At 46.8% G+C, this 17,548-nt stretch overlaps 1 protein-coding gene across 3 annotated transcripts in view; it reads left to right on the top strand.

Annotated features, from left to right (window-relative positions):
• LOC138560842 (zinc finger protein 585A-like) overlaps positions 1–17,548 on the top strand; it is a 332,450-nt gene that overhangs the window by 123,636 nt on the left and 191,266 nt on the right. For 2 of the 3 annotated variants that reach the window (XR_011299304.1, XR_011299303.1), the window contains exon 3: positions 4,284–4,344. The exons of the other annotated variant lie outside the window; for it this stretch is intronic. The gene's annotated coding sequence lies outside the window, so the exon portion shown is untranslated. The remainder of the gene's footprint in view (positions 1–4,283; positions 4,345–17,548) is intronic. 3 annotated transcript variants of the gene reach the window in all.

Raw genomic sequence — 17,548 nt, 5'->3', positions numbered from 1 at the left:
CTCCCCGGGACCTCAAATGCTATGTTTTTAAATATGAAATATTTCTTTTAGGGGAATATTTTGCTGTAGGCGAGTGACTGGAGACTAGTCACTCCTCTTTTGGTCAGAAAGTGATCATCTTTTTTGCTCGTTCTTCATAAGCTTCCAGTTAATCCTGTCTTTGGTATGTGATGGAGGGTGCATTACTGGGCGGGGAGAGTGGACAGGCAGCTCCTCTTTGGATGTTTCCATTATATGGCGTTATTGTCTTGTGTTTGTAGTATTTAATAACATAATATCTTCCATTTCTAGATCTAAACACATTATTGTGTCATCCTACTCTGCAAAACGTCAGCAGCACAGGCACCAAAATGTAAATAACTGCTGTAGTTTGTTTCTCTGCACAGGTTGTTATGCTTCTGAGATAATCTGTCTCCCGCCCTGCGTTCCTGGACCCTTCATGTCTCCTTCTCTCCTGTCTTGTCTCCATTCCTCCTTCCTGCCTCTTCCTGGAAGTGAAGTCCAGATCCAGGTTTAGGGTCCAGGTCTGTAGCCCAGTGGACTAGTGCATTCTCTAGAAGGATTCATGCATGTGACCTCATAGTCACTGGTTTAAATCCCTGCAGGTCCACCCAGCACTACATCCACACAAGATTAACTGAATGAGTACCACTAAGTTGTGTAACATTGTTAGGTGTTAGGACCCCTTATTGGCTAGAGTCCCATGTGCTTTCCTGATGATGACCCACTTTGAAGCACTCTCCCTCACGTTGCCCTGGGGGGGGAAGCTCCAAGATGTGGCTCCATCAACTGGGCCTTAGCCTTCATCAAGTCCTCACGGTTCACACCCTGAAGATACTGTTGCTAATGGCAGCATGATTCAGTCATAACACGTATGGAGCTCTGCATGACGTGCTATGTGAGGGATCTAAAATCCTGATCTTGCCCCATCCTGGCAGGAGAGGTGCGGGATTGACCATATCCATTAATGCCTCAATCACTGATGTGACAAAGCCGAACGGCCAGTGGAGAATGTGTGCTGACCTGAGGGAGCTGAATAAAAGGATCCACATATCCCGATGGCCTCTCCCGTACATTGACCAGGGGCTGGCCCAGATCCAGGGGTCAAAGCTATACACTGCCATTGACCTAACCAATGGGTACTGGGCCGTGCCTGTCAGTAGGGAGGACCAATACAAGCTGGCCTTTACCTTCGGGGGGGCAGCAGTACACGTGGACCCTGACTCCCTTCGGATACATCAACTCCGGCAACAAATTCAACATCTTCCTACATAAGGCCATGCCCGACTTGGGTGAAAGGGGTAACCTGGCCTATGTGGATGGTGTCCTGATAAAAAAGCTCAACTGTGGAGGAACACATAGCGGAAATCCGTTATGTTCTGACACAGTTGAGTGTTGCCAGAGCAAAAATGTCCTTCCAAAAGGCACAGTGGTGCAGGACCCGTGTCAGCCTCTTTGGGAATGAGATAACTCCTGAGGGTCTCTGTCCCCATTAAAAGAAAGGGGAAGCACTCCTAAAACTGAAAGACCCCACAACTCTGCGTGAGCTAAGATGCCTCCTTGGACTGACTAATTACAGTAGGAAGTTCATTGAGGATTACGCAGAGGTCACAAGACCCCTGATCCGCCTGTTGAAGGCAGGGGTCAAGGGGAGTGGGGTCCAGAACAAGCCGAGGCAGTAAAGCAACTCAAAAGAAGTCTCTCACAAGCGCCTTGTCTAGCTTACCCTCAAAAACAAGGAGTTAATCTTGGAGACACGGTTCTCGAATACATGCTTGACAGCAGTATTGTATCAGAAGCTTGACAAGGTCAATAAAGTTATACCCTATGAAAGTAAGACTTTATCCTCTGGGAAGGAACCATTCAACGATTGTGAGGAGGCACTCCTGGCAACGGTGTGGGCATTGAAGAATTACCGCCCGTTTCTCCAGGGGGAACACATCATAGTGGAGACTCCACAACACCCTCTGCAATATCTTCAAAGTGACAGAATCTGGGCCGGAAATGCGAGTAATTCCTGAATTACTTCCTGGATTCTGTCAATGCAAGGCTTTCCTGTGCAGGTCAGATATGGCCAAAACAAGAAGAGCCCCCTCGCGCAAGGTCTGGCTGACTTGCATGATTGTGCCAGAGAAAACTGTCTTGAGGACTAAAGTCTTAAAACCCAGGACAACATGGAGGCCAGTTGGTTCAATTTGATGAAAAACCGAATGAAATAAGGCCGAAAAAGAGCATCCTGAAGACCTCTAGCCAAATAGGGCAGTGGGTGGGGATATTCTGCCAAACCTGGGAGCAGGGAGGAGTCAGAATACTACTCTCCTGGGCACCACAGGAGTGGAGAAACTAGGCCCCACCATTCTGCGAGCCACTCTGAAGCTCACAGAATAAGGGACTGCCTAGATAATCAGGAGGGGACCTCAAGTAGCAACGCCTCTGAGTCTGAGGGCGAGTGGAATTGGGTGACTAAGCCAAAGAAGGCAAATAAACTCAAGAGAGTAATGAGAAAAGAGCCCATTAGGCAGATTAAAGCCATTAGGAGTTGAATAATCCGATACTAAAAAAACGCAACATATTCTGTTTGGGAACACTTGGAACTCTGTGAGCAGATGATGGATGCTTTTCACCTCAAAGATGACCAGAACTGCATAGAGTATGTTAAATGGACCTTCTCTCCTGAGTACTCCAGCTTCTTTGCTGCACTGGACGATCAGAACCAGTCAAGATGGTCCATCTACAGGGTGGCCATTTTGAAACACTTTTCCCCCCACAGAAGACCCCAAGAGGCTTGCAAAGCGGCCTACAATCTGGAGTGCGGGGAAGATCAAGCCCCATGAGAATTTGTGCATGAGCTAAAACGCGCCTTTGCACAAACCACAAGGGGGGTGCGCACGGATAGCAGGGAGTTCATAACTGCCTTCTTTCATGCGCTCCCAAAGTATATTATGACCCAGCTGGTGAGGGACTTCCACGATAAAAGATCTCTAGACTGGGTCATAGAGCAGGCGACCTGCATTTATGAAGTCCAAAAACCTGCTGAAAATAAAAATCTGCCCAAAAACCCCAAACCAGCCAACACCCCTGCTGCTGCTAAGGTGGCGGAGGTGAAGGTTGCCCCATTCTAGACCTAGAGATGGGGGAGCCTAAAAATGTACACAAAATCAGAGACACAGAAGGCCTTCAGGCCAATCACAAACAGGTGGCAGTCAGGGAGGTAATCCCACCAATGGGACCCCTGACTCCCCGGATTATATGAGTCCCAGGTACAAGGGCAATCCACCAATTTTGGGGTATGTATGGACTCCCCCAGCTCAAGGGGGGATCCAATCAGGTAAGTACTGCCCCGGGAAACTGCCCTCCTAACTTCCCCCAGGAGGGCAGTAATCCCCAAATGCTGGGTTAAGTTTCTTCCCACGGTACTCGCAAAACCCCACCCTGCAGCACAACCCTCCTTTCGTTTCCCGATTTCAGGAAACCAGACAACCCAATCCGGGAGAGGGGAGGCCAATGGTGGAGGGTTACCAAAATTCACAATATCCAGGGTACTACGGGAGAAGGGATAGTTACCCTTCCCGTTAGCTACATAGATTTGATCAGAGACCCCCGTACCAGCCAGAACGGTGTCCGCTAGGTCCAGAACCTTATGGAGCAAAAGTCAGTACTGGGAAGCTTGTAATGAAAGGATGCTTATGGACAGTGTAGCTATTGTTCCTATTTAGGACAAGAGTGACAAGGGCAATTCCAGATTAAGCAGAGAAAAAACAAATGCACTATGTAGAGACAATTTCAAAGCTTGTAGAGAGGCAATCGGTTGACAAACTACACACATACTGACTGTAAGGTGTTGCGTGAGTAAGCCACAGGTTGAATATTGCCTGTCTTAAATGACAAAAATGAGGTTATGGCAGATAAGCAGATAAAGTCACAGGTCCTGGGTGGATGGGCTCCTTTTAATCTCCCTGGGACCTCAAATGCTAAGTTTTTAAATGTGAGTAATGTCTTAAGGAATCATTGGGGAATCATTTGCTGTGGGTGAGAGACCAGCGACTATTCACTCCTCTTTTAGTGAGAAAGTGATCATCTGTTTTGACCAAGTGTTATTTACGTTGTCTCTGCTTGTTCTTCATAAACCTCCAGTTAATCCTGACCTCTGTGTATGTGATGGACGGTGCATTCCTGGGTGAGGAGAGAACGGAAGCTCCTCTTTGGATGTTTCTATTATATATCGTTATAGGATGTCTTGTGTTTGTAGTATTTAATAACGTAATAATGTCTTCCATTTCTAGATCTTAACACAATATTGCATCATCCTACTCTGCAAAACGTAAGAAGCACAGGCACCAAAAGGTAAATAACTGCTGTAGTTTTTGTCTGCACATGTTGTTCTATGCTTCTGAGATATCTGGACTCCCACCCTGCATTCCTGTAACCTTCATGTCTCCTTCGTTCCTGTCTTGTCTCCATTCCTGCCTCTTCCCAAAACTGGTGTCCAGATCCAGGTTTAGCATCCAGGTCTGTGGCTCAGTGGACTAGTGCATTCTCTGGTAGGATCCTTGGTTGTGTGATCTCATAATCACTAGTTTGAATCCTGCAGGTCCATCCAGCCCTTCATCCATCCAAGATGGACAGAATGAGCCACTGAGTTTTGTAACAATGAAAATCTGATTTTCAAGGAGGAAATGGCCTAACCATCAATGCCGCAAACACTAGGAGCATGGTCTTTAGTGTTGGGGGGGAAAAGAAGAAACCGAAGCCCCTAAGGTTAGAGGGTTGCATAGATTGCGTCGACCACTATGATTTATCTAGGCTTGAAGGTGGCGTTGTCCTGCTGTTGGGGATCTGCACATGGCCACGGCAAGGGCTTCATTGGCTAAATACAGTGGGGCCCTCTAGAGGTTTTCGAGCAACTTTGGCAATGTTGCTATCCTACAAAGCCCAAGCAAGGCAGGCACGATCTACGGAGCGGAGCAGTGGGGGAATACAAACTGCTCACTACTAGCTACAATTGAAAATAAATATCTCACAAACATGCTGGGTTTCCATTTGGCTACCCCGAATATACCGATTTGGTTGGAAACGGGGTTCCAAAGTCCACATTACGACAGCGGCCAATTTATTGCTGAGTTTGCTTGTGGTCAAATAAGTATAGGGAGGCCGTGAAAGATGTTTTGACGCAGGCTGGGGTTGCGGCTCTGGCGTGGTTCGTACATATTAAGGTAGAAATGAGAGTACTGGGCTTGAGTGAGCTTTGGTGCATTCCCTCAGCTATGACTGGTGCAGTCCAGAGAGGTGAAATCAGCGATGTGGAGGAATTTTGAATGCAACTTTGTTTCTAAAGCCGAAGGTTCAACTGCCTGCTGCGCTACTGTGATATGAAGCAGAATATGGGTTATGCGGGCCTTGCTGCGCTACTGTGATATGGATCAGAATATGGGTTATGCGGGCCTTGCTGCGCTACTGTAATATGGAGCAGAATATTGGTTATGCAGGCCTTGCTGCGCTACTGTAATATGGAGCAGAATATGGGTTATGCAGGCCTTGCTGCGCTACTGTAATATGAAGCAGAATATGGGTTATGAGGGCCTTGCTGCGCTACTGTAATATGAAGCAGAATATGGGTTATGCGGGCCTTGCTGCACTACTGTAATATGAAACAGAATATGGGTTATGTGGGCCTTGCTGCGCTACTGTAATATGAAGCAGAATATGGGTTATGCAGGCCTTGCTGCGCTACTGTTATATGAAGCAGAATATGGGTTATGCAGGCCTGCTGCGCTACTGTAATATGAAGCAGAATATGGGTTATGAAGTGTATCTGGGTTTTGTAAACACCAACTATGAAAGATCACTGTATGCAAAATTTCTAATAGGGCCTCAACCAATCACTAGCCTCTAATAAGTGGGACCATTCTGTTTTTTTGACTTGCCCCCCTGTGTTTTTGCATTTGTGATTTCTGCTCCAATTCTAGCCCCGTGCCAGTAGTTTTCTCAACATGTTAATATCTTGTGTGGGCATTGAGACTGAGAAGGAAAAGACCATGTTGATAATATCTGGGGACAATTTACTGTACTAATGATCACCATTGCCAGAGGTGTTTTCCTCTTTGTGTTGTTTTTGATCTGCACTATTGGAGGTTCCATGCCTTGGTATGAGTGGGTATGCATACATCTAAAGAGTACTTCTTGAATTTTTGACATGATTCACTAAATATTATAGTCACTATATGTCAGCCATCAAACACTCCACTGACATCTGCCTCCTTCTTGAAGACATTGACCTCGACATTCTCGCACTTACCGAAACATGGTTCAATGCCAGCTTAGTCACTGCGTTTGACTCTCTTCTCCCTGATGGCTACGAGATCCTTTCCAAGCCATGACATACCTGTGCTGGCAGTGGGGTTGCCCCTTATCCCTGAGTGGGTTCCTTCCTCCCTCCTACCCACTCAGCTCTACTCTCCCTTTGAGAGCTTGGTTTGCAAGTTGGTCATCTCTCCCTCCTCCTCTCTGACCATTGCCATGGTCTACGGGCCCCCTGGTGCTACCACCCTGTCCCTCTCTGAATGGGCTGATTTCTGCTCCTCTCTACTCTGAACCTCCTTTAAACTCCATTCTTGGGCGACTTCAGCATCCCCTTGTACTCTGCTGTCACAGTATCCACTCTCTTCCTTGACCTCTTCACCTCGCTCTCCCTCTTTATTTTCCCTTCGGGTCCAAACCACACAGCAGGACACTCTTGACACCCTCATCCACTCTGATCTTTCCTTCTCTCCCGTGCCACTGATCACACCTCTTTCCTTGTCAGACCACTCTCCTCCCTTCTTCCTCGGCCCTTTAACCGCACCTCCTCCAGCCCCGCCAATATCATTCACAAACATCTGTCTGATGAAACAAGTGTCAGGTGCTGTCTTCACATCCAACTTCATCCCCCTCTGCCCCCACCCAGACTCCACCTCTGACTCTGCTCTCAGCATCCTCCATCTGGCCATTACTAACACTCTGGACATTCTTGCCCCAGTCTTGAGGATCTGCTTGAAACCTGCTTCCCAAGCGCAATACCTGGTATGACTCCGAACTTGCAGCCGTGAAACTCAAGTGCAGAGCTGCGGAACTGAAGTGGCGAACCTCGGGTTCACCCTCTGACAAACGTTCCTGCCGCCTGCTCCAAAAGGGCCCAGATCCAGGCATGGGTATATGGTGCATCCAACAACATGGCTGAACTCTTTAAAATCTGCAGGGAACTAGCCAAGCCTTCTGCAGTCTCCCCCTTCTCTCTTTCGTACCAAGGCCCTCTGCAATGCACTGGTCACACACTTCACCACTAAAACTCTGGACATCTTGAGCACCCTTGCTACCCTCTTCTCCAGCCTCTCTCACTCTCTCACTCTTGCTACTGGTAATTTCCCCTCCTCCCTTAAGCACTCCCTTGTGCACCCCCTCCTGAAAAAAATGTCAGCATATCCCTACCTGTCCAGCCAACTACCACCCATTTCTGTCACCCCTTCCTTGGGAAACTCCTGGAGAAGCTGGCCTTCCCCTAATTTACCTCACATATTCAACCTGTTGGCGGTCTCCACAACCATCAATCTGGATTCCGAGCAACCAGAGGCACGGAAACTGCTCTTCTTAAGACCTGTGAAGAGTTGCTCCCATCTCTGGACACACTCTCCTCTGCCTTTGACACAGTCAACCACTCCATCCTCATAAAACTGCTCCATGAAACCCTTCATATCTTGGAGCAGGCACTGGACTGGCTGACCTCCTTCCTAACTGATTGTTCGTCCAAGTTAATCTGGGCACCTTCTCTTCACCTATCATTCTCCACCTGTGGTGTCCCCCAGGGCTCCAATCTCTCCCCCCTAGCTTTTTAACATTTAACTTTCTCTGCTGGCACTCCTCATTTCCTCCTTCTCCCCCAGATTCCAGTATTACACAGATGAGACACAATTCTTTTTCCAGCTTCCTGCTGACCCTCTTGCATACTGCCTAGCTGCCACCCAGTCCTGGTGCACTTCCAACAATCTGTGCCTCAATGACAGCAAGACTGGCCATCCTTTATGGGCTCTCCCCCTTCTTCACCTGAAGCCGCAAACCTTGGAGTTATCTTTAACTCCTCTTTCCTTCCTCCCGCACATTCAGGACATTGCCAAGAAGTTCAACTTTCAACTCTTCCTTCTCAAAGGAATTCTCCCATTTCTCACTTTCCCACAAAAGCTCACTGTTACCAAAGCTCTGGTTCTCTCTAGGCTACAATACTGAAACAGCCTTCTCTTGAATCTACCCTCATCCTCTCTATGACCCCTGCAGCTAATACAGAATAGGGCAGCAAGATTTATCCTTGGCCTCAAGCCTAGGGACCGCATCGCTCCTTCCCTAAAATCTCTTCACTGGCTATGAGTTGCTGCAAAGATCAAGTCCAAATCCCTTTGTATCATCCAATACGGATGTCTGGGGCCAGGCTATCTGCATCTTGCTCTTACTAACTACTCACCCTCTAGACCTCTACATTCCTCTGGTGCCAACTATCTGCGTGTCAATCGTTTCTCTAAACAGAGGGCTGGAGGCAGATCTCTTTCCTCAGTTGGCTCCCTCTTATTTAATAGCCTCCCCCTTCTTCTTGAGCCGCATCTCCTCAAATTCCGGAAGCTCCTTAAGAATTTCCTTTTCACCTCGTCCATCCCTTCTTCCCTCCTCTGCTAATCTCAGTCGCTGTGATTGGGTGTGGAAGGCCAGGGCCCCGAACACCAATCGGCTCCGCCACTGCCTGCGCGCTGCACTTGCCTTGACACCTAACAGACTTCGCCACTGTAGGCCTGCACTTTTACACCTGCTGCTCACTCACAAGCACTTCAGCACTCACCCCCCCCCACCCCACTCTACCCCTCTCCTCTCTGCACTTGCACGCTCTGAATGCTCACAAGGCCTAGTAGGTTTGTCTTTATCCTCCAGTGTATTGTTTTCTGTCCCATGTTCCCTCCCTGTTGGCGGTTAGAAACACAATGTACTTGTTGTACAAGCACCTAACAAATGCACAATAAATAAAAAAAAATGAAGCAATGCTGTGCAATAGGGTGTAATATTCATGAATATTGAGATTCATTGTATTTTTATTATATTCTTTTTACAATGTGTAGTGTATGTGGAGCCTTTCCCTGTTAAGGTACGTAGACCCAGTGGCCTTTAATCCCTCTAGCGCGGAGCCTTTCCCTGTTAAGGTACGTAGACCCAGTGGCCTTTAAGCCCTCTAGCGTGGAGCCTTTCCCTGTTAAGGTACGTCGACCCAGTGGCCTTTAAGCCCTCTAGCGTGGAGCCTTTCCCTGTTAAGGTACGTAGACCCAGTGGCCTTTAAGCCCTCTAGCGTGGAGCCTTTCCCTGTTAAGGTACGTAGACCCAGTGGCCTTTAATCCCTCTAGCGCGGAGCCTTTCCCTGTTAAGGTACGTAGACCCAGTGGCCTTTAAGCCCTCTAGCGTGGATCCTTTCCCTGTTAAGGTACGTCGACCCAGTGGCCTTTAAGCCCTCTAGCGTGGAGCCTTTTCCTGTTAAGGTACGTAGACACAGTGGCCTTTAAGCCCTCTAGCGCGGAGCCTTTCCCTGTTAAGTTACGTAGACCCAGTGGCCTTTAAGCCCTCTAGCGTGGAGCCTTTCCCTGTTAAGGTACGTAGACCCAGTGGCCTGTAACCCCTCTAGCGCGGAGCCTTTCCCTGTTAAGGTACGTAAACCCAGTGGCCTTTAAGCCCTCTAGCGCGGAGCCTTTCCCTGTTAAGGTACGTATACCCAGTGGCCTTTAAGCCCTCTAGCGCGGAGCCGTTCCCTGTTAAGGTACGTAGACCCAGTGCCCTTTAAGCCCTCTAGCGTGGAGCCTTTCCCTGTTAAGGTACGGAGACCCAGTGGCCTTTAACCCCTCTAGCGCGGAGCCTTTCCCTGTTAAGGTACGTAGACCCAGTGGCCTTTACCCCTCTAGCGCGGAGCCTTTCCCTGTTAAGGTACGTAGACCCAGTGGCCTTTAAGCCCTCTAGCGCGGAGCCTTTCCCTGTTAAGGTACGTAGACCCAGTGGCCTTTAAGCCCTCTAGCGCGGAGCCTTTCCCTGTTAAGGTACGTAGACCCAGTGGCCTTTAATTTGAAGAATATGTTTTGTAGTGAGTCAAGAGCCTTTAAAGCCAACAGATGAGTATATTGTTCCAGTGAAGTGTGGGAGATTAGGCGTCCTTTCCCAATCTGATCACACTAGTACAGTGGTCTCCAAAGGTTTTCATACTTACCCCCCCCTCCCTCACCCCCACTTTGAGTAAACCTATTGTTTCTGCCCCCCCCACCTACAAGTTGGTCCTCCCGTCCCCTTTGGTGGGGCCTAAAGGATGTCCAGGGGGCACATGCTCTTTACATTGTAAGCAGATGTTCTTCTGCTTATATTTTCCATTAAAAGCAGTCACCTTAATCCTTTAAAAAAAAAGCATCTGTGGCCTTGGCTAGAACTACACCAATCATGATTGGGCAAGGAAGAAGTAGGGTGACTACCTTCCATCCCTTAATCTCTGTTATGGGTGTGTGCGCGGTATAATTACTATGCAAGCTTGTCCCCCTTATTCCAATTAAGCTAAGAACCACCACTAGGGTTCCTAAATTCACTGGGATCCCTTAATTTGGTTGCAGAGGGTCCAGGTGTCGTGGATGCAGTGGTCACTTTGAGTCCCTGGATTGGGTCCCGCTAAGTGGCGGTTCCTAGGACGGATTAACAACATTCACAAATGGGAGGGGATTGTCAGACAAGGGGATGTTACACTTCTGCTTTCTCTCTACCTCACCTTTGCTGATGTCCCCGACTGCTGGGCATACTGGCTACCTGGCCACCCACTGATATTACGAGTTCAGGCTCCTGCATGATCAGTGGCTCCTGCATGATCAGTTGCCCGTGCACTGCCTCCAGGCTACCCAGCCACTTAAGGGACTGTATCTGCAACCCTACAGTCTCTTGACCACTTGCGCTCCCCCCCACCCCTTGGCACTTGTCCTGCACCCTTCCCCCTGCACTTGCACATTCTGAATGACACTAGGCCTAGTAAGATTGTTTTGTCCTCCCTTCCTTGGCTTTTCGTGCCTAGAAACACTTGTGTACAGGTGCGTTATAAATGACTTATCATATTAGAAAAGCCTGCTCTGCTAATCAATTATGTAAAACTAATTTATACTTTGCGGTTAGGAAAGAGGATTATTATCAGATGAGAATCCTGTTCCAGTCCTGAGGACAAAATAGTAAAAAGAAGCCAGTTAACAAGAGAAGTGAAAATATATAAAAGGGCATTACCCAAACCAGATGGGGGGAACACACAGAGAGTGGAAACGAGTCCCCCTAGGAGGTAGGGAAAACACCATATGAACAGGATAAAAGAGGAGTGAGTTTTAGACTGTCAATTCATAACTAGGAAAGCCTGATAAGGGGGTCAAGATACCCCAACTCGCGAAAGCCTGAAATTAGAGACTGGGAAGTGTCTACAAGGGACAACAAGAATGTGAGGAACCACTGCCAGAGAAAACATTCTAAATATAGGACCACAGAAAGCACAAAAACTAAGAAATGATCTCGGAGACGATTCAAGGAGACTATGTCAAGAAATATCTGTACCACAGAGAAAAGGTATAAATAAAGAGACTATCTGAAGAGAAGACCAGGCAAATATAAGAAACTCTCCTGGCCTATTTAAATTCATTGGATATAGTGGTAGGGTCAGATAGTTAGTTTGGAAGGAGGACACGTTTACATTGGACTTCCTAATAACTGACTAGCACATTCCTTTAGATGGGTAGAGTGTTCCCTCTAGCAACAGGGAAAGATGAGCCTTTTATTTATAATTTCATTAAAGATATTGAATAATGTCCTCACTGTTTCCGGCTCCTTCTTCCGACCCACCACACAACTCGATAGTTATGGTTATGCTGGGTACCATATTTCACTATGTAGTGCCAAGTAACCTTAAGTATAGCGCTAGCAACTCTGTAACATAACCGGTGTATTTATAAAGCTCACGTTCACCCCCGTAGGGGCATCTTGGCGCTAATAGCAGTTGTTTGTTACCCAACTTAATGGTACTCCTATCAACCTCGGAAGGAAGAAGGGCTGAGGGAACCTGCCAGGATTCCAACCTGTGACCATGAGGTCAAACAAAGGCCCCTGTAGTGGATGCATCAGTCCACTGAGCCACAGACCTGGCTGGTCTGGTTACGTCGGGGTACCATATTTCCCTATGTAGTTTAATGTAACTGTAAGTATAGCGGTAGCAAATCGGTATTTCTCGATATGGTTTATTTGTAATGCGCCTATACACAAGTGTTTTGAGGTGCAATAAGGCTGGGGCGTGGGGTGGAAACCAGGGGAGACGAAAAGTGGTCTTACTAGGCCATGTGACATTGAGATCATGCAAGTGCAGTAACCAGAAGTGCAGGAGGAGGGGTGAAGTGCTGGAACAGGGCAGTTGGGCCCGTGACGAGGACAGGGCCGGGGAAGAGAAGGGAACAAAGCTAAGTGCAATGGAGAGGGAAGGAATGGCCATCCAGTCATGTGCAGGCGGGGGGGTGTGGGGCAAGGGAGGGAGGGTGTGGTGGGTCAGGGGAGAACAAGGGCATGGGTGGACTGGACAAGGGGGCTGGTGCCCTGTAAGACTCTGAAGGAACCATGCCAGGGCAGAGGGGTAAAATTGGCAGGGGAGAGGGAAGGAAATGAGAAAAGGGAAGGTCTTGAGTCACTGTGGCAGGGGAGTAGGAGAGGGAGAGAAGAAGAAAAGGAGGATCTTGAGAAGCTTCCGGAACTTAAGGCGATCTGGCTCACAAGGCCATTCCAGCGTAAGCCACCTGTGGAGGAGAGCTCTTTCCCCTTACTCTCTGCTTGGAGAAACATCTGATCTGCGGAGAGTTGGAGATCAGTGACCAAAGGGCTCTAGCAGGTAGGTATTTTGGGAGAGAGAGTTGGATGTAGTGGGGTCAAAGGCCCCAGAAAGCCTTGTGGAACATGCAAAGGGTCTTGAATTTAATCCTTGCAGCAACTGGGAGCCAGTGGAAGTGCTTGGGTTCGCGAAAGAAAAAATGGCTTATTCTTGACCCCTCAAGGCCATCCCTTTTCTCGCATCGTCCCCCGCCTCTCAGCAATGGTGACCATGACTAGTTAATGTTGAGAGGCGTCCAAACGTGCGAAGGAGTGTTGAGGCTTCAGCAAGGAAAACTCGTGCCATATTGTGCAAGTACCTTGCACATAATAGCAATAACTGACAATAATTTGAGTGCCTTCCATTTGAATTGACCGCCTGTTGTCTTTAACTTTCCATTTGATACCAATACCTGTAAAAAGAATTGTACTACCCAAAAGCAGTTGGCTTTTCTGTACTTCTCCCTATGTGGTTGGAACACCAAGAATGTCACCCTGCCCTTTTATAGCACGCCCTCCGTCACGTCTCGTGCAACATTCATCTTTGACTATTCAATAGTTGCACAACTGAACCAAACCTTAAAGGTTTAGCACCTCATTAGCAAACTATGGATACCACTTTAATTATTGACTAGCTCTCTCCTCTAAGAAAAATAATTTCTCTTTCTTTACCTAAATTGAACAATCATTTTGGGAAAACCGGCCATCTTAATTCCCTTTTATCACTAAAGGAGGGTGACAAGATGATTGCATGTTATCTGTACACCCCTTCTTAGTTTTGGGTATTAGCTGGTGCTAGAAGGCAAATGTTTTGCCTTAGAATATTGATAAGCGGGAGATCAGATAGGAGTGAAGGACACACAGCTTGTCTGTGTTTGGCATTTTACTGACTCAATTGACTGCCTATTGCCAGGCCAATTTCTATGGCCATTCCCACTCACTACCTACCCTTCCCACCCAAAACACATCCTTCTGAAACCTATTTGAATTATCTCTGTCTAGCAGCAACATCAAACATTATGCTGTGTATATAGGGCCTGCCAGTGTTATTTCTATCTTAGAATGGCTCAATTGCAGCTGTAAAGGAACCTTTGGTGTAATAAAGATACCATCACTGAGTGTGCCTTCAGCTGCTCAATTTAGAAGCAATACGTCTCCTCACATCTGTTCCTTGCATTGAAGTTTTGTTAGAAAAAGCACTGGCAAAGCCAACACTTTTGGCTTGTGTATAGGATAGACATTTGGCACACACTGACATCATATGGCCAGGTACTCGCACCATTTTCTAGCTGTTATCATCTTATTGCCAGGTACTAGAGCCTGGTAAATCCTGAGTCCTTGTCCATACAAAAGCCAAAACGAATGGTTTTGCCAATGCTTGTTTTTGTCCTGATGAAGGTCCCCTACTAGCCATAAGTCACTAAGCTCGAAGTGGATGGAAACACAGCGTGTCGTCAGACAACCGATTAGATATAAATATCACATTAAATATAACAATCTCATTAGTGTCTTCAAATTGTGTCCATTGATTTGCAGTGAAGTCTATTTGTATTTATAAGGGTATATAGCGCTTTAATCCAAAGCGATTTACATTATTACAACAGGATTACAAAAAAGAATGAAATAGAAGCATATTTACAAACATGAAACAAACCAATGAAGCAATATGTAGAACAATTTACCTGGGTAGTAGAAAGGTGAAGGGAGGGGTGAGGAGTAAGGGAAGAGAAGAGGGAGTCAAGATGGGGAATATAGATGAAGTTTCATTGGGATAGGAGGAGGCATAAGAGGGAAAGGAGAGGGTGGGAAAGGTGGGTAGGAGGGAGAATAGGGAAGTAAGAGAAGTGAAGGTAGTGAAGGAGGTCAGGGCGGGGGATGGAGAAGAGATTTCGGGCAGGCGCGGATTTAATCGTGCCAAGAGATTGCCAACTGTTTATGCTAAACAGTTGGCACGATGATGCACACATGGGTTCCTGTGGTATTTGAATGATATGAAGTGTTGAGATTTTATTTACATTGTTTTGTTGTAAAATAAAATATGTAATTTTGTAATGGAGGTTTGCTGACATATTAGGCATTATTTGATTAGCCTTAAGTGTGTGTGTTTTTGGGAAAGTTAGGGTTGGTCTAGCTCATCCTAGAATGATGGATTAAAGGAGGCTTTCGGGCCCTCTCTATTAAAGAAAGATCATTGAATCATTCAGTAAAAATGCAGCTGTCTTGACTTTGTGTTTTACAAGTGGTTGGTGGACCTGTGGCGTCGAGGTACTTAGAGCTTTGTTCTGTGTTTACCTTTTCTAGTGCATATCAATTAAAATTGATGATTTTAACAAAACACTGATGTAATGTGGGTTTTTAGGTTATAGGAAATATGTGTATTAATTATGTTGCGTTCTTCTAACATAAACACACAACGCTAATAGAGCGTAAGTAATAACCAGACTATTTGGGCTTAGCTAACAATTAGCCAACTGAAAAAGATTTGCTTATAACAAATTTATGGAGTCCATTTGCATAGAATACATTCATTTGAGACCAACATTAATGTGATTTGCTTCCTAGATGTCACCCCAGTTTGGTTTTTAGTTTCTCAAGTAACGTTGGTGCTCGCCACTTATTGTATACTATGATAGCTTTGCATATATACCGTCTTAGACTATATGCTTGCCAAAATGGCATCTCATGTGAGCCTACACAGGCTCCCAAACCTTCCAACACTACCCAGTAGGGGAATGTCAGAAAGGCAAGTGGACATGGATCATCTGGTCTGGAGAGGAGTATGCCTCGTTCCTCATGCATACCCAATGCAGAGGACGAGGGCTGTGGAAGGCAACAGCACAATACAACACCTGTGAGGCTGAGGAGAGAATGAATGAGAAATCCATATCTAGGCTTTCCAGAGATCTCCCACCAACCCGTTGCTGAGGCTTCCTGCAGGATTGCACCTACCATGGTGGGATGGTCCATTGGGCAGACGTCCTGGGAAAAGGAAGCATTGACGTTGATAGCCAGGCACTAGAGTACAGAGAGATGGCCATGGCTGAAGGCAGCAGCAAGGTGCGTTTTAATAGACCAATCACTGGCGGGCAAAGTTATTCGCAGTATCACGGCAGGCTGATGCAATATTAAGATGCAGGGAGGCAGAGGGCCTGGGCTATGCACAGCCTTTACTTCTGCTAGAATTACATTGCCAACTTGTGGTAGTGTTCAGCTGTAGGTTCCTGACAGCCCAGCTGAGAGCAGTTCAGCAACTTGTGAAACAATGGAAGGATCTGGGAAAACCTGTGCATTACGTTTGTGGTAGAGGAAGATGATAAAGATATGTCTCGTGAATGAATCAATGGTCTTTGCTATGTCGGGAGGGGACTGGGTCAAGGGCAGGAATCTGGCCCATTCTGCTTCTTAGTAAAGAACCTCAGTGATGGAGTTTTTAATTAGTTATCACTAAGCGAGTTCAGAAGCACACATGTAGAGACTAGGATAGGGGTGTTGAGGTACAGCAGGGCATTCTACTTTTTATTGCAATCGCCTATTATAGTACATTGTGGCCAGATAAATGGAAACACATTCGGGGAGCGCAGAAATTGGATTTAAAGGGGACTCAAGATTGATATGTGCCACACAAGGATATGGTTAGGCCAAGATTGTTAAATATTGTGGGCCTTGACATCCTAAAAAAGAGGTGTTGCTTCTGGAGGGTGGGTAAGCTTGCACAGCCTAAGGTGGTGGCTACACAGATGATGCACCTGACAACAGATGAGGGGGAGCTTGTCTTCTAAGGATTATCCACTCCGAGCATAGAGCACTCCCAAAAGATGACTTCATCGTGTCACCTCAAACTGGTGTTTGTCCCCCATTCTGGAAAGCTCAAAGGTTCACACATATACTCTTGTGATGGCTACCTACACTAGACACACAATACCTACACCAGACACACAATACCTACACTAGACCCACAATACCTACACCAGACACACAATAAATGTAGGTCTGGCAGAGAAACAGGTGGACAGTTGGGGTGACTATGCATACTATTAACACATACATCTTATTCCAGGGTCGCTGCCATATGGGTTGCAATAGATGCAGGCTTTAGAATTCTCGTACCTTTCAGGTCACGGATCTGTGGGATTATGTTGAGCAGATTCCCCTGGAGTAGGTCGAGTAGAATTTCCACAGTAGATCAACAGGAATAATGTGTGGAATCACTAAATGGTGGCATCAATTTGTGGATAATGGCAGTGATGGGGCAACATCCCCATTGGTTACCAGGAATGTGATGAAAGCAGTTCTTGGTCACAGCACAGAGGATACAAAGGCACGCTGAAATTGGACCTAAGATGCAAGGATCAGAATCCACAAAAAGGGGTCTGGGTCAGGTTGGGGGAGCCTGGTAAGTAACAGACCCATTTACACCCACTCCTTAACAGTAAAACAGAGTGTGTACCACCTCCTGAAAACGACACTGTGGTATTTCGAACAGAGAAACGGAAGTGGGATCCCTCTGGCCAATTAAATGTAGTACTTGGCAAGGGGGCATTTATATAAAAATTAGGTAGGCAAATGGGGTGATATTGTGGAGTTCAGTCTTTCATACACTTTCTATTCTTTTGGTCTCTGACACAAACTCCAAATC

The sequence above is a fragment of the Ambystoma mexicanum genome, unplaced genomic scaffold (genome assembly GCF_040938575.1).
Source record: "Ambystoma mexicanum isolate Mex_15411 unplaced genomic scaffold, UKY_AmexF1_1 Mex_scaf49, whole genome shotgun sequence".
In the NCBI taxonomy this organism is placed as follows: Eukaryota; Metazoa; Chordata; class Amphibia; order Caudata; family Ambystomatidae; genus Ambystoma; species Ambystoma mexicanum.
This window is presented reverse-complemented; position numbering and strand designations above follow the sequence as displayed.